Raw genomic sequence first — 16,417 nt, forward strand, 5'->3', positions numbered from 1 at the left:
GTTCTTTTTGGGTCCAAGTGATATCTATACAGTGTAACATAACTGAGGGGTAAAAGGGGCACCCCAGTTCTGCTTCACGGTTGCTGTCAGTAAAGTTTTGGGAGCAATTGTATAAAGAAGGAATTACATCTCATACATTTCCGCAGTTCCTTCCATGTCTGGCCAGCCAAAGTCACCTTTGCAGCCTGGGAATGGGCAGGGGCTCCTCAAGCAGTGGTAAAGCCCAGGCCACTGGTCCAGCAGCTTCCGGATTTTTGAAATGATTGACTGAATGAAGTCCCAGGTAAAGTGGAACCTTTAAATAAAGACACAATCAAATACTGTGTCAATGCTGTTTTCTCTGCAGTCAGTTCTTTGCCCATAGTGCATTGTGCACTGCCGTACAGTTAACAAACAAATACAGACCATGATTAGCACTAATCACAGACTACAGTACCTTAGGTTAATTAATGCTAATCTGTATTTATAAAAATCAGAATATCAGCCATAAAATGTTTCCCTTCATCCTTGCCAGGTCTTCTATAGCGGATTTCAATGTTTTGGTCATCTTCTTTATTTCCTTTAATCAGTAAGTGTTTTCCCTTGGAGACCATGTGATTTCCACTTCCAACCACATGAGGTGTAAAGAAGAATGCCTTAATAATAAGCCTAGACAACAAAAAGGGCAGGAGATGCATGTTATAATGCCTGCACCATGATGATTACATAAAGTAATGACAGTATTACATACAAAAACACAACACAGTGCTCCTATTTTATATAGCAGCCCTTTATATTGCAGAACAGGCATGGTCGAGGCTCCCATTTGTCCCATAAAGTCATTCCACTGACACTTTCACTCACAGGAACTCAAACAGCACAGTCCTGTCACTACAGCTCCAAACTACAGTGGTATGACGGAGAGTTCTGTTCCAGTATCACCTCAGTCAATCAGGTTCCAAGTACAGTTTGTATTCAACCTTCTTTACCAGTTTCGAAAATGAAAAACAATTCTCCCACCTGGTAGTTGGTAGTAAATAGATAACATTGTGGTAAAGGTCTTTCATTAAAATCTTTTGAATACGGCACATTTAAGAACATAAGAACATAAGAAAGTTTACAAACGAGAGGAGGCCATTCGGCCCATCTTGCTCGTTTGGTTGTTAGTAGCTTATTGATCCCAAAATCTCATCAAGCAGCTTCTTGAAGGATCCCAGGGTGTCAGCTTCAACAACATTACTGGGGAGTTGATTCCAGACCCTCAATTCTCTGTGTAAAAAAGTGTCTCCTATTTTCTGTTCTAATGCCCCTCCTCCACCTGGTCCCAGTCAGGCTGAAAAAGTCCCTACTGTCAATACCTTTTAATTTTATGCTTGAATTAGGTCGCCACGTAGTCTTCTTTTTCAAGACTGAACAGATTCAATTCTTTTAGCCTGTCTGCATATGACATGCCTTTTAAAGGAATAATTCTGGTCGCTCTTCTTTGCACTCTTTCTAGAGCAGCAATATCCTTTGGAAAAAGGTGACCAGAACTGAACACAATATTCAAGATGAGGTCTTAATTTGTACAGTTTTAACATTACTTCCCTTGATTTAAATTCAACAAAATGTAGATTCACAACAACACTCCTAAAGATTCCTTCTATTCTATCTTATGATATTTATAATGTACATTTTTATTTCCTGCATGCAGTACCTTACCTTTTCTCTATTAAATGTCATTTGCCATGTATCTGCCCAGTTCTGAATCTTGTCTAGATCATTTTGAATGACCTTTGCTGCTGCAACAGTGTTTGCCACTCCTCCTACTTTTGTGTCGTCTGCAAATTTAACAAGTTTGCTTACTATACCAGAATCTAAATCATTAATGTAGATTAGGAATAGCAGAGGACCTAATACTGATCCCTGTGGTACACCGCTGGTTACCACACTCCATTCTGAGGTTTTTCCTCTAATCAGTACTTTCTGTTTTCTACATGTTAACCACTCCCTAATCCATGTACATGTGTTTCCTTGAATCCCAACTGCGTTCAGTTTGAGAATTAATCTTTTGTGCGGGACTTTGTCAAAAGCTTTCTGGAAATCTAAATAAACCATATCATATGCTTTGCAATTATCCATTATCGATGTTGCATCCTCAAAAAAATCAAGCAAGTTAGTTAGGCACGATCTCCCTTTCCTAAAACCATGTTGACTGTCTCCCAGTACTGTTACCATATAGGTAATTTTCCATTTTGGCTCTTATTATAGTTTCCATAAGTTTGCATATAATAGAAGTCAGGCTTACTGGTCTGTAGTTACCTGGATCAGTTTTGTTTCCCTTTTTGTGGATCGGTATTACGTTTGCAATTTTCCAGTCTGTCGGTACCACCCCTGTGTCAAGAGACTGCTGCATGATCTTGGTTAGCGGTTTGTAAATTACTTCTTTCATTTCTTTGAGTACTACTGGGAGGATCTCATCCGGCCCAGGGGATTTGTTTATTTTAAGAGCTCCTAGTCCCTTTAACACTTCTGCCTCAGTTATGCTAAAGTTATTTAAAACTGGATAGGAACTGGATGACATGTGGGGCATGTTGTCAGTATCTTCCTTTGTAAAAACTTGTGAAAAGTAATCATTTAACATATTTGCTATTTTTTTTTCTTCCTCTACGATTTTGCCATTTGTATCTCTTAAACATTTAATCTCCTCTTTGAATGTTCTCTTGCTGTTGTAATATTGGAAAAACATTTTGGAATTGGTTTTAGCTCCCTTAGCAATGTTCATTTCTATTTCTCTCTTGGCCTTTCTAACTTCCTTTTTGACTTGCATTTGCAGTTCTGTGTACTCTTTCTGTGTACTTTCTTTTTGGTCCTTTTTTAATGCTCTGTAAAGTGCCTTTTTTCGCTGAATATTTTTTTTAATTGATCTATTAAACCATTTTGGCAATTTAGTTTTACATTTAGATTTGTCTACTTTAGGGATATAATTGTTTTGCGCCTCTAGTACTACGTTTTTGAAGAACAACCATCCTTCTTCTGTGGGTGTTTTCTCTATTTTACTCCAATCTACTTCTGTTAGTCTCTGTTTCATGCCTTCATAGTTTGCTTTTCTAAAATTGTAAACCTTAGCTTTAGTCTTTACTTTTGAGGATTTAAAAAACACTTCAAATGAGACCATGTTGTGGTCTGAGTTTGCCAGTGGTTCTCTGACCTCTGTTTTAGTTATTCTATCTTCGTTATTTGAAAAGACTAAATCAAGGCATGCCTCCCCTCTAGTGGGTGCCTTCACAAATTGTGTTAGGAAGCAGTCATTTGTCATTTCCACCATTTCTATTTCATCCTTCGCGCTACCCACCGAGCAAAGGGGGGAAATGAGCAACTAACTCCCCACCCCCAGTCATTCTACATTTAATTTAGGAATACATGCTTTAATAGTTTTTCCAAAGAATGTGTTTTACCTATGGAAAAAGCCCTGAGGAATTTCTGGTAGGAAAAAGATTCAAACACAAAAGTATTCTTTTTGGTCTTCTCCCCACCTCCTCGATACTTCCTTAATGCTGTTTAAGCTGCTCGGAAACAAGTAAGCTTCTGAAGTGCAGGTTCCATAGGCATTGCCATCACAAATATATTGCAAATGTCATGAACTTTCCTATGTTATGTTTTTATGATGTTATATTATCAGGAATCTACATTGAATGAACCTTAATCTACTGTGTCTAGCTTTTCCTAGAGATAACAATCAACCTCACACCTTGAATGCACCAGGTACTCAGGAAACAAATGGCTAATCAAACCCGTCTCCGTGATTTATTTAACCCGCCTAGGGAGAGAGAGGTCGTTTAGCATAGGAGTCTGAAAAAGAGAGAAAAATGTCTTAAAAGATTTAAGACAAATTTCACATAATGATTTAATACCACTATGAGTACAAGATGCAAGAGTTTTTATTCTTAAATTGCCTAACAAGTATAGAATAACCCAAGTAATAAATCCCTAAGAGAATTAAACTGTTTGCAATGCCTAACTAAAGTTGCAACCATACATGTTTGGTGTCTAAAGAAATGTAATTTCTTATGGTAAAAATAACAGGAATAAAATCAGAATTATTTAGCAAAAGTTATGCATATTTTAAAGTTTCCCCTTTCCAGATTATGATAATCAGACAGAGGAAGGGGGGTGAGCAATCAATCAAGGTTGCAAGCCCATGTGCAACAAAATAGCCAATCGGAGCATGCAGCGGGAAATTCAAACAATCTCTTTGTTTGAAAAGTATAAAACCCCTGCTTGAGCCCAGCTCCTTGCTCCCTCGGACCCGCTGGCTGCACCCAAACTTCTGATGCTCCCTCGGACCAGCTAGCTCACCTGAACCTTTGATGCTCCCTCGGACCCGTTGGCTGCACCCAAACCTTTGATGCTCCCTCGGACCCGCTAGCTCCCTCGGACCCGCTAGCTCACCCGAACCTTTGATGCTCCCTCGGACCCGCTGGCTCCCTCGGACCCGCTAGCCGCCCCAAACCTTTGAAGCTGTCTCAGACCTAAGAAGACACTAAGAAACTAAAGACTGCACCTGAAGCCCTCAGCTCTAAGTATTTATCCATCAAGGTTGGGAGCCCTGACATTCGGAGAAACGCAAGAGACTACTTTTCAGGCTAGGTAACAATACTCTTAAAATGTCTATTCAGGTATCGTGACCCCTTGTGTCAGTATGTACTAGTATTTCTTTGGTGAATTGTTGTCTTAAACCTTAGTTCTCATTGTAATGCTTTAAATGTGACATTTAATTGTGTAACTGTTTTGTGTGATTTTCAAACTTATTTTATTCCATGCTTAATAAATACCATCTTTCTAAGAAGAGATTCCCAGTATTAAATCATTTGCTCTTGTTGAACAAACATGATTCATGAACTTGGAACAGTCTGGAATGTGGTCTATTTTCGGCTTGTTGTAACATGTAAATCCGCTATCGTTTTCAGAGAGCGATATTAAAAACGGGTTTGTACATTACAATAGGTTAGAATAGTTTTTGGAGGTCCTTTGATGTATTGCTCTTAAGAATATATTAACTGCCCACAATAGTACCCACAGCTACAGAAGGGACATCGGCCTCTTTCTGCTCCCACTTCCCCCCTGGCTTGAACTCCTTGGCTTCTGGATTCAGGGGGGTGGAGGGCTTCAGTGCCAGGAAGATCTCAAAATGCTCCAGGAGGCTGAAGAGCTTCCCCTTCTCATTCCTGCCCCCAATGATTTCCTCAACCATGTCCTTCACCTCGGGGGAGTCCATCAGCTAGAGCAGGTTCTTGGTCAGGGCCACCATGGCTTTGTGGTATGAAATAGCCTTGGTCTGGAAATGAGAAGCCCATCTGTCATTATCCTTCATAAAAGCATACTCTCCCATTAGAACTGTCATGGGGATCAACTGTTCTACAAGATCATGACGAACAATCATCTAATACATGGAAAAAGGACCAAAAGATGTTTAGCGGAACATTTAGCAAGTCAACTCACACTAAAAAGTAGCACAAATTTTGAATTGCTTATAACGAGGTTAGTTTGAAGATTGGTAACATCTGGGTAGCACACACTTCTGTGTAGTGAGGCAGTTCCTCATATAAGTGGGCGAGGCACAGTACAACCTCAGTTATGCTTAGGTAACTGTTTAGGGCTGTGGGGCCCTACAACTTTGTTTGATTGTAAAATCTCATTATTATACTAAACTATGCTATGACATTCACAATTAAAGAAAAATAATTATAATACAATCCTTCACTGTAACAGGGCGAGCAGCGCTGTATAGTGTTTATTTTTAGAATGGGGTCTCCCCCTCCGCCCCTGTGTTATTTTGTGTTTGTATTATGATTTATTTATTTGTTTATTATTTATATATAGAAATGTCAGCGAAGCCGTGCATTTGTTATTCTATTTATATGACGGCGTAGCTGTGCGTCTGTTTTGTTATTTTGTTTTTATGTTGAAACATGTTCTAGCAGAGGCAAGGTTAGTAAACTCGTCCTCTGCCAGGAGTGATTAAAAACCTCTTGCAGATGGTGGCCATCTCCCAAATTAATTAATTGTGCAATTATTGCTAATCAGGAGATGGCCACCTGTATATAAACCAACAGCTCTCTGCACTCCGGGTGGGTGTATTGAGGAGAGTACGAGAGCAAGAGAGCAAGAGAGGAGAGAGAAATTTAAAATAACAGATTCTAGGAACAGTGACAGCAACTGCCCAGCCTGACCTAGGATCTTATTATTATTTTGTGTTCGTGATTTGTTTTCTGTTTGAATATTTATTTTTGTTGTGTGAGCACTGTTTTTGTTTAAACCTTTTATTTATTTTTGTGTTTAATAAACGAAGCAGCAAGTGTCTTTTTGCCTGCGGTACTGGCTTTGTTTTTTTCTGTTCCTGCATTCTGGCCTGACGTCACCACAACGGCATTCTGTCACATTCACCTATAACCTTTTCTGTGCCTATGAAGAGAACTTGGCATTTTACTGTCACTCCTAGTGTTACTAACCTAAGAAATAAGTATGGTCTCTGTAAAACACACTGCTTCCATCTGACCATGTTGGGCACTGTTTTGATCTTGTTTGGAAGTATAAATCTTGTGAAAATATCCTAGAAAATCTGATATAATGGAAGCAGGTTTAAATATGTGCAAAGTAACTGCAATGTCTTATCTGAGGATTGCTTTCTGCTTGAGTAAAAGTGTAACTATAACTCTTACTAATGTATATTATAACACAAGTAAGATTAATATATATATATATATATATATATATATATATATATATATATTATATATATATATGTGTTACACTCAGTCAGGATTCAGTCAATCACCGACAAAAATAACCATTTTGCGATTTCAGCATTGACTAATTATAAAATAACATAATAAAGGTTATTTTGCTCAAATTGAAAAATGGAAAATATCAAACAAGCAAAAAAGGAAACATAAAAGAACAGACAGCTTCTTCAGTCTTTGAGAAAAACGATATAATCAAATAGCGAAATGTAAAACACCAAATAAGTAGAGAATGGACACACAAAAGAAGAGATAGCTTATTCGGTCTTCGGTCTGCTGGAGGATCTCTGGAGCACCTTTACAGTCGAAATGAATTTCAATTGTCCAATAGTTCATATCTAATTTGGATGAAGTACCCAAAGAAAACAAACTTTCTCTTTGTACAGCAGCAGTGGCTGCTGCTTCTGGGGCTATGCAAGGCTTCATTTTTGTCAAGCAAAGAAGTGCATCTGTGTGTAAGGGAGTTTAATGCAATTCTAAATGCCACAGTAGCAAGCCTTGCAGAAAACAAATCCAGTGATTTGTATGTTAAAAAATAATAACATTTAAAAAGGCTTTTTTTGCTGTCAAAAAGCTTTGCTGTCAAAAAGACGATGGTCTCGTCTCCATTGAATGGGCATGGCACTGTCTGGTGCTGATCGGGTCTGCAAAACCTGTTTTCTAAAAAGTGGTAGTTCATCCATGATTTATGAGAATATTATAAACGTTTAATAAGCATATTTGTATCATTCAAACGTGGATTGACATTTTATTTTGTAGTTTAAATACTGTGTAGTCTTATAATATGAATAAAACACTCCATTTTTTATTATGTTAGTTTTTTCCTCTAAAACTGCATTTTCTAAATAAGGCAAGAACATTCCGAATGTTATTTCAAACTCTCTTGAAGTTTAATGTTTGAGGTCACTATCCTCCTAAATTTCTCAACACGACCCCCTTGCAAATGAGGCCATGGTCTCAATGGGTTAATGTCCTGCATAAATAATAAATACATCAATAATGAACCAATGACATGTATCTTATCAATATAATTTACTAATTTTATGTTCATTCAATAAAAAAAAATTTAAAAAAATTATGTTACAACATTTGTATTTCACTTGATGCCCATTTTTAACATCCTGCAATTAATTGTTATTCCTAGAGAGAAAATTATATTCTTGAACCTATTCTAGCCTCTAAAGTGAAGAATTGCTCAAGGTCAGAATCCCAAATAACTGAGGGCTGAAATACAGTCATGGACACACTAGACAAAAATATATTTTTGTCTATTTTTGTCTAGTATATATTTTCTAAGTTGATCTGAGTTAGGATGATGTAAATAGATTAATTAATACCTGAAATTTAACCTTGACCATTGAGGCAGAAGGCACAAAACACAACACAAACGCTAATAGCATAAACAGGACGCTACATTACTGATAGAGGCAATTATATTTTTGGGACTGTAAGGGGCCCCTCTGAGTTTTTTATTGAAATAAACATTTTAAAAATGCTATATTGCACACAACTTTAGGACTGCATTGGTTATATGTTTTAATTTGCATTCACCTATGCTAATTTTTTTGCTTCACCTGTGACCTGATGATAAAACAAAACCCTAACACATTCTATGCAATTTGAGACAGACAGTATTAATTACATTCAATGAAAACATAATCTTTTAAAATGAGGATTTATTGAAAAACGAAACGTAGTTAGGTTTCTAAAATATAAAGCATTCTACTGTTGAAATTCGGTAAGGTACAGGAGTGATTTCAAATTCTTGTGTAAAGACCCTTTCAAAAACAAGTCAACACAGATGCTGTTCCAGACAAATGCAAACTTGCTTTTCTGCAGGGTCATTTCAAAACAGCTATAAGTGCAACTTGATCAATATGTATTTATACATAGAGGGTATGTCATGAAGAACAATAACTACAGTATCATTTCAGTATAAATACTGTATGTAATGGTTTTTCGTGATTGATCCGGTTTATGCCACAAATGTCTACATTTTGCATAAATAAAATATCAGTAAGAATACAGTAGCTACCCAAACCCACTTAAAGACCCAATATCATCAAATTTGACCCACACTTTTTATTCATGGAAAGTGATCTTTGTGTTATTGTAAGTCATGCTGGCCAATAAAGACATGTAAATACACATTTTAAATGTTTGTAATCCGTGTCAAAATTCAGGCATTACAGTGTAAACACTTCACCTGACACAAAAAACCCCAGGTGATTCTTGCCAACGTCAGAGGGGATAGGCTGTCGGCAGTATCTTTATTTTACTGCATGGAAAACAATGGAGAGTGCCGGTGAGTTTTTGGAGTTTTTTTTTTTTTTTAACTGTTGTGTTCAGAATCATCCATGTCAGTTTCTTGTACCTCTATTGTATGTTGCTCTGCCTGTGTTGGTGAAATGAGATCACCAACCAACTACAAAAGTTAAGACAGTTAAAATCATTATTTTTGACAAAAACATTTTTGAAGTTGTTTTTATTTTTATTTGTATTATATTATATAATAATAAAAACAATAATACATTTTGGTGCACCGGCGAACCGAACTTTAAATGAAGTGACTAGCTGTACCTTGGCTATAGGCCCTAGAGTCAATGAATGTTATGCACAGGGCTTAATTCTTCTACAGGATTGTACAAAATAGTACATAAACTCAATTTGAGCACAGCAGTACGTTTGGGTGTGCAGTTGTCAGGCCCACATTGTCCACAGTCTTGTTGCTGGTTCAAATTGCGCGGGTGTACTGCTTGTACTATTCCTGTCAGATTATAATTGATCAGGTCGGACTCGATGTGCTGGATGTGGTGAGATTTTCCTTTTAAATACCGTGGGTACTGACTGGCAAAACAGTCCTCTGTGAAATGTGCGCTACAAAGTACTGAGTGCTGAGTTCACCTTACTTGCCTAGTCCATTAAGCCGAAGTTTCTCGTCTGGTTTATACCGTCAGTGGCTGTATTAGAACAACTTGCCACAATACAACGTCAAGGCATAGATGAACTTATCCTTTAAATCCTTTTAAATTGTTCACACGAATACATCTATTGCTGTACTTATAGTGTACCTTGAGACTCCACTCCACCGATGTCTTTACACGGTCAACGGTCATACAGCCAGAAAATGTCTTCCTGTTAATGTTCGGTGGGACATTTAAAATGATATTATGTATAAACTATGCATCATTGTCATATATTTACAATGTGTGTGCTGTGGGCCAGGTGAAAATAAGTAACGGGACGAATCCGGTCCACGGGCCATAGGTTCCCCACCCCTGCCCTAAGGAGTATGCAAAGTCTACAAAGGTATTTCTGAATAAAAGGAAGATTACAGTTATGGTTTGGCCATCTCTGTCCCCAGACTTGTAATCCCATGGCGATATTGTTGTTACAAAAAGGAAATCCATTGCAGAACCCAAAGCTATATGTGTTGAATAATGGGCAGAAATATCTTCGGAAAGATGCCAGGAACTGGTTTCAAAATACAAAAAAAGACTGCAAGTGGTAAAGGAAGCAAAGGTTGGGCAAAGAAAGTATTAATGTAAGGGTGCCCAGATACGTTTGTCAAAGTAAGAAATTCGTTTTTGAATGTTATTTTTCATTTTCATAATATGTTGTTTTATTATAAACCTGAATCTCTAATTTATATCTTTCAATAGAACAATCAGAAATCACTCTCTGTTTTTTTTTGTTTTTTGTTTTTTTTTAACTGCCCAAATACTGTAGGTAATGAGAAACTGAAACTGTAGGTAATGAGAACTTTCCTTAACCTAGTACCAGATATCATGTTATAAAAATGAAAACTATGACATGTGTTTCTTTCAAAACTGCAAATTTGAGACTGTGTAGGAAGGGAAATTTGGGTGGGCCCCAACTTCGGGTGGATGGGCAAGTACCTAAGGTCTGACATCACAGGAAATAGTTTACACTACAAACATGATTTAAATCAATTAAAACTCTACAATACATCAAATATCTCCTTGGGGTTTGAGCAGAGCAAAGTAGCCAAGACTGAACATGTATGGTGCTGAGTGAAGCAAGGCAAACATTTTTTGCAGCTTATAACAGTAGTTGTATGTATACACTACAAATGCAAAGCACATATGCACACAACCTACAGAAACAAACACACTGTGCACAATAACTGCAAAAAACGTTTCATTTGACAAAAAAGTGCAAACAGAAACTAAAAAAAAAACAAACAAAAAAAAAAAAGCTGTATTGCTTTTCTCTTAGCTGTATTGTAATCTCTCAGCTATATTGTAATAACTTGTTACCTCTGTGAGTTGTCCTGCATAAGGGCGTCTGTCAAGCAAAATTAAAAATCAGGCTAAGCTCCTGCTGCCTTCAAACCAAAACTAAATAGTTTTTTTTAAACAGTTTTGAGTGATAAATTCAGCACCATTTTTCAAGTTTTGTAAAATTATGTTGACACGCTAATGAAAAGGAAAGTGCAATTTCCATATTTTGCCGTCTTTAAAATAAATATTATACACGAGAGAAACATTAACGGCAAACCTTAAAGACAACCCAACATTTCTTTACATTTCTAACACTACGTAGAAATAATTATAAAGTTTAAAAACCACAGCTACCTTCAAATTATTAATACATTGTAACATCATACATGCCACTGACTCGCTAGTCATTGTAGTATGACTCCAACACCCATCATGAAGTCAGTATTTGTTTGACCCCATTGTCATAGTAACCAAATGCACGGTGCTCATAAAAGCATGACTTCACAGTGTGAAATACTGTAAGGAAAATAAAAGGCCTATGTTTGACGTTAAATTGCAAGAAGCAAGAACCTGAAAGCAACTTTTATTTATTTTTTTTGTCGATTTGCTAATACCCACCTTGTTACAGTATACATTTCAAACACACACTCATTTTTCAGTTCCCAAAATATTTTTAAGACGGAAAACTGTCTTTCGACAGAACACTCCCAACCACTATATTGCCCATGTAAACCATTTAAAATGTTTTAATTAGACAGAACATAAATATACTTACATATATTCACAGTGAATGCACTTTAAAAAGCCAAACAAGCAGCACCACCAAACCAGCGAGAACACAGTATGACATTTTAAGCAATTATTAAATACAATGAAAGTCAGTCAGTTACCATTGCCTAGTTAGTATCCTCTCGTCTCCGTTCCACCTTACACAGGATAAAGTGTCAGGGCTTGCAGTTATATAGTCATGATATTACAGAAAATCGCACATATCTCTTCAAATGACAGCAATTTGAAGCTATTTGTCAGCATTCGGCCAGCTATCTTAATCCTGTTCACGGTTGGAGATTAAAACAAAATAGTTCATTTTTATTTGTGACCAAGAGAAAATGTATGAAGTTAAAGGCAATATAACACAGGTCAAGTAATATATTTCTTGTAAACATTTAAAAAAGTGTTCGTTCTTTTTTAATGTATTTGCCCCAATACTTGTGATTTTTAATTCATATAATGATATTTTGAATAAGAATTTGACATACCTGTAAATTGTAGTTTGTGAGCTCATCCAGTTTGCTTAACTAATCAGAAAAAGGCCAGTTCCGTATTTTCTTTCAAGTTGTCCATTTGCCTCTCTAAATATTCTTTTCTGTTGTCCAGCATCTCTTGAATTCTTCTCTAACTGTCTTCTGGCACTCTCATCAGAATGTTGTTGATCCAGAAGCCCACCTTATTGTTGAATGAAGTATCCTCATGAAACAACATGGGTTGTTTCTCTTTTGTTTTCTGTTTAATATCCTATTAAGAACTAACTTACCAACAAGTCGTTGACATCTTCCTGTGGGTTCATGATAAATCAGAACTGTGGATTCGTCAGAGGAAATTGTGGATTATTTAGAATCCACAGTAGCCATTTGCTTGTTTTCCTCTTAAACGCAATCAATTTTAAAACCGCCAGTTTTCATAATATGTTTTATAACACTTATTATAAAACCAAAGTAATGGAATTGAAAAAAAAATCAACATTTCAAGTGCATTTGAGTGACTAGTAAGACTTCAACACTTATTGTAATCTTATATATAAGCTCTGGAAAAAATTAAGAGGCCACTGCAAATTTTTCTTAAGTCAGCATCTCTACATGTATGGCAGCCATTCCATTCCAGTGTCTGTTGAATTCCAACACAGGCACACCTCATTCTACTGAATGAGGTACTGATCAGGGGATCACCTGAACCAAATCTTATTTAACAAGGAAAAGTATAAAAACCATTCCTGTGGTCATCACTATCCTCTTGCAATAGGACCAGCTGGATGGCAAAACAGTGTAATTAAACAAAGTAATTGGAATCAAAAAATAACTATTGACCATGCCCAAAGAGTTGAAAAGGAAAGTTTTGAGTGAGTAAAAGAAGGGTTCAATTCTGGCTTTACTGGCAGAGGGATAAGTAAGCGTCGGGTTGCTTCCATCCTTAAAATTTCAAAGACGGCATTTCATAAGAGCAAGGTCAAGCAGCACACATTGGTGACAACAAAGCTACAGACCGGCAGAGGGCGAAAACGACTCTCCACTGACCGGGATGACCGCCAACTCATTTGAAAGTCACTCAGCAACTGTAGGATGACATCAAGTGACCTACAAAAAGAATGGCAAACGGCAGCTCGGGTGAAGTGCACGGCGAGGACGGTTCGAAACAGGCTCCTAGGGGCAGGGCTGAAGTCGTGCAAGCTAGAAAAAAGCCCTTCATCAACGAGAAGCAAAGAAGATCCAGGCTGAGGTTTGCAAAAGACCATAAGGATTGGACCTTAGAGGACTGGAGTAAGGTCATCTTCTCTGATGAGTCCAATTTTCAGCTTTGCCCAAGACCTGGTCATCTAATGGTTAGACGGAGACCTGGAGAGGCCTACAAGCCACAGTGTCTCGCACCCACTGTGAAATGTGGTGGAGGATCGGTGATGATCTGGGGGTGCTTCAGCAAGGCTGGAATCGGGCAGATTTGTCTTTGTGAAGGACGCATGAATCAAGCCAAGTACAAGGTTGTCCTGGAAGAAAACTTGCTTCCTTCTGCTCTGACAATGTTCCCCAACTCTGAGGATTGGTTTTTCCAGCAGGACAATGCTCCATGCCACACAGCCAGGTCAATCGAGGTGTGGATGGAGGACCACCAGATCAAGACCCTGTTATGGCCAGCTCAATCTCCAGACCTGAACCCCATTGAAAACCTCTGGAATGTGATCAAGAGGAAGATGGATGGTCACAAACCATCAAACAAAGTCGAGCTGCTTGAATTTTTGTGCCAGGAGTGGCATAAAGTCACCCAACATCTATGTGAAAGACTGGTGGAGAGCATGCCAAGATGCATGAAAGCTGTGATTGAAAATCAGGGTTATTCCACCAAATATTGATTTCTGAACTCTTCCTAAGTTAAAACATTAGTATTGTGTTGTTTAAAAATGAATGTGAACTTATTTTCTTTGCATTATTCGAGGTCTGACAACACTGCATCTTTTTTGTTATTTTGACCAGTTGTCATTTTCTGCAAATAAATGGAATTTGGGAGAAATGTCATCAGTAGTTTATAGAATAAAACAAAAATGTTCATTTTACCCAAACACATACCTATAAATAGTAAAACCAGAGAAACTGATCATTTTGCAGTGGTCTCTTAATTTTTTCCAGAGCTGTGTCCATGTGCGTGTGTGTGTGTGTGTGTGTATATATATATAACAGGTACTCTGCAGTCACATTTTGAGGGATAAACAACTCAAAGTGGTGAATATGTGTCAAATAATGTATGTTTCTGGTCCATAACAGCACTCAAAACAGTCAATTATTTAATCACTTATAGTTGTTTATCCCTGTGGCAGAGCACAGCTCTGCTCTTTAGAAATTGACAGGGATGGGGTTAAAGTCTCCTACCTGCCTGGGTTCATTGTGTTCAGGTGGCTGGGGTTGATTAGATGATTAGTTTAATTAACGATCAATCAGCACCCAGCCACCTGACATAAAAGGAGGCCTCTGCTTCCCATTAAGGAAGAGGGAGCTGAGGAAGCAGGTTGGTGTTTTGTTTTGTTTTGTTTTGTTTTGTTTTGTTTTGTTTTGTTTTGTTTTGTTTTGTTTTGCTTTGCTTTGCTTTGCTTTGCTTTGCATGTATCCAGTGAAGGCATTGCCCAGCCTGGAAATTGTTATTTTTGCTTTTTTGTCTTGCTTTATTTGTGTTTAAATCCCTTTATTTTGGCCCTTGCGCCCTTTCATCTTTGTGTTTATTTATAATAAAATTGTTATTTTTTTGAACTACAGACTGTTTCTGGGCCTCTATCCACTCGCCAGCCTGCCACAATCCCTTATAACAAAGTATATAGTTAAGGGTTATACGGACATTCATACACATAAAACATTTGCTGTACCACAGTTATGAACTACTTTCCTGGTACAGAGAGGAGCAGAGCACTACAGGCCGAGACAGAACCTGCGTTTGTCAACACTAAAATCAAAAATTCTCTTGCAACCTGCATTGTTGTGCTTTTGTGACCAGATGCTGTAGAAAATAGATATGTAGAAGGCCAGTGTCAGACATCAGTCTATGGAAAGCAGCTTGATCTTGTTGATATTCACAAAATTCTACTACTCTGGTGGTAGGACTTTAAGAAACCTTTTGTTAAACACAGAAGAAATTACACAATTTACCCCATATGATTACCATTAAAGAGCCAGTGTAGTTTTTTTTTTTTTTTCTACAGTTGGCTTAATATTTAATGATGTTTGCAATAATTCTGAATGACTGTCATATGACTTTAATGGAATGAGGAAGACTGTTCACTACCTAAAAGCAAGCGGCAAGCCAGGTAAAGGAAAAAAATTCAATTCGGAAAGCGGCATAACCCAAAACAACTCTGAATGATTGAAAACATCATAAAATAGTAAGGGAAATGTAATCTGTGAAAGTGATATTGGAAGGTACTTTGCATTGGTTACTACCTACATGAAAGAGTAAAGGCTTACCTCGCAAGGTCGATCACCAAAATAACGAGGGCCTGAGGTGTGATGGACACGTGATGGGTCAGATAATACTTCTGTCCAGCGAAATCCCAGAAAAGGAATAAAAAATCATCGGTCTTCATCTCGCTGATTTCAATCATCACCATTCTGTCCCACTGCTATGGTCTGCTTATGCTTCAGGCTCTTGCAGAGTGTGGACTTGCTGGCCATGGAGGACCCAAGGAACATTGTCTTTACTCTCTTCACATAGTCTACCTCTGAGCTCATGAGCTGGCTGAAGAATCTCCAGATCTGCTTCAGACCCCCGGCACAGACCTCATCTGGAGGTTCTGTTTGAAGCAGCATTGAATTTCTCGAGGTTCTGGTTCTCAAAGAGCTTAGCAGAAAGCTCCCGGAGCCTGTTAAACTCCATAAACAGCTCCTTGAGGTTCTGTAGCTCCAGCACAACCTCAGGAAGATCGTTCAAGCTGTTATGGGACAGATTGAGGTACTGAAGGCTCTTTCAGCAGCCGAGATCACCGGGGATCTTATTAAGGTGGTTGGTGCTCAATTTGAGGAACTTGAGCTGCTGAAGCTGGTTGAAGATTCCATCAGGTATAGTTTGGATCTTGTTCTGGTTCAAGTAGAGTGTCTCTAGTTGTACAAGCTGTGCTATTCCACAGGGAAGTCCACATTTATGAGTCTGCAAATTAATCAT

General features: G+C 37.8%; 1 pseudogene; it reads right to left on the bottom strand.

The window, feature by feature from the left end:
- Positions 1–297: 297 nt before the first annotated feature.
- Positions 298–16,417, bottom strand: LOC121330129 (annotated as a pseudogene).

The sequence above is a fragment of the Polyodon spathula genome, chromosome 17, assembly GCF_017654505.1.
Source record: "Polyodon spathula isolate WHYD16114869_AA chromosome 17, ASM1765450v1, whole genome shotgun sequence".
In the NCBI taxonomy this organism is placed as follows: domain Eukaryota; kingdom Metazoa; phylum Chordata; class Actinopteri; order Acipenseriformes; family Polyodontidae; genus Polyodon; species Polyodon spathula.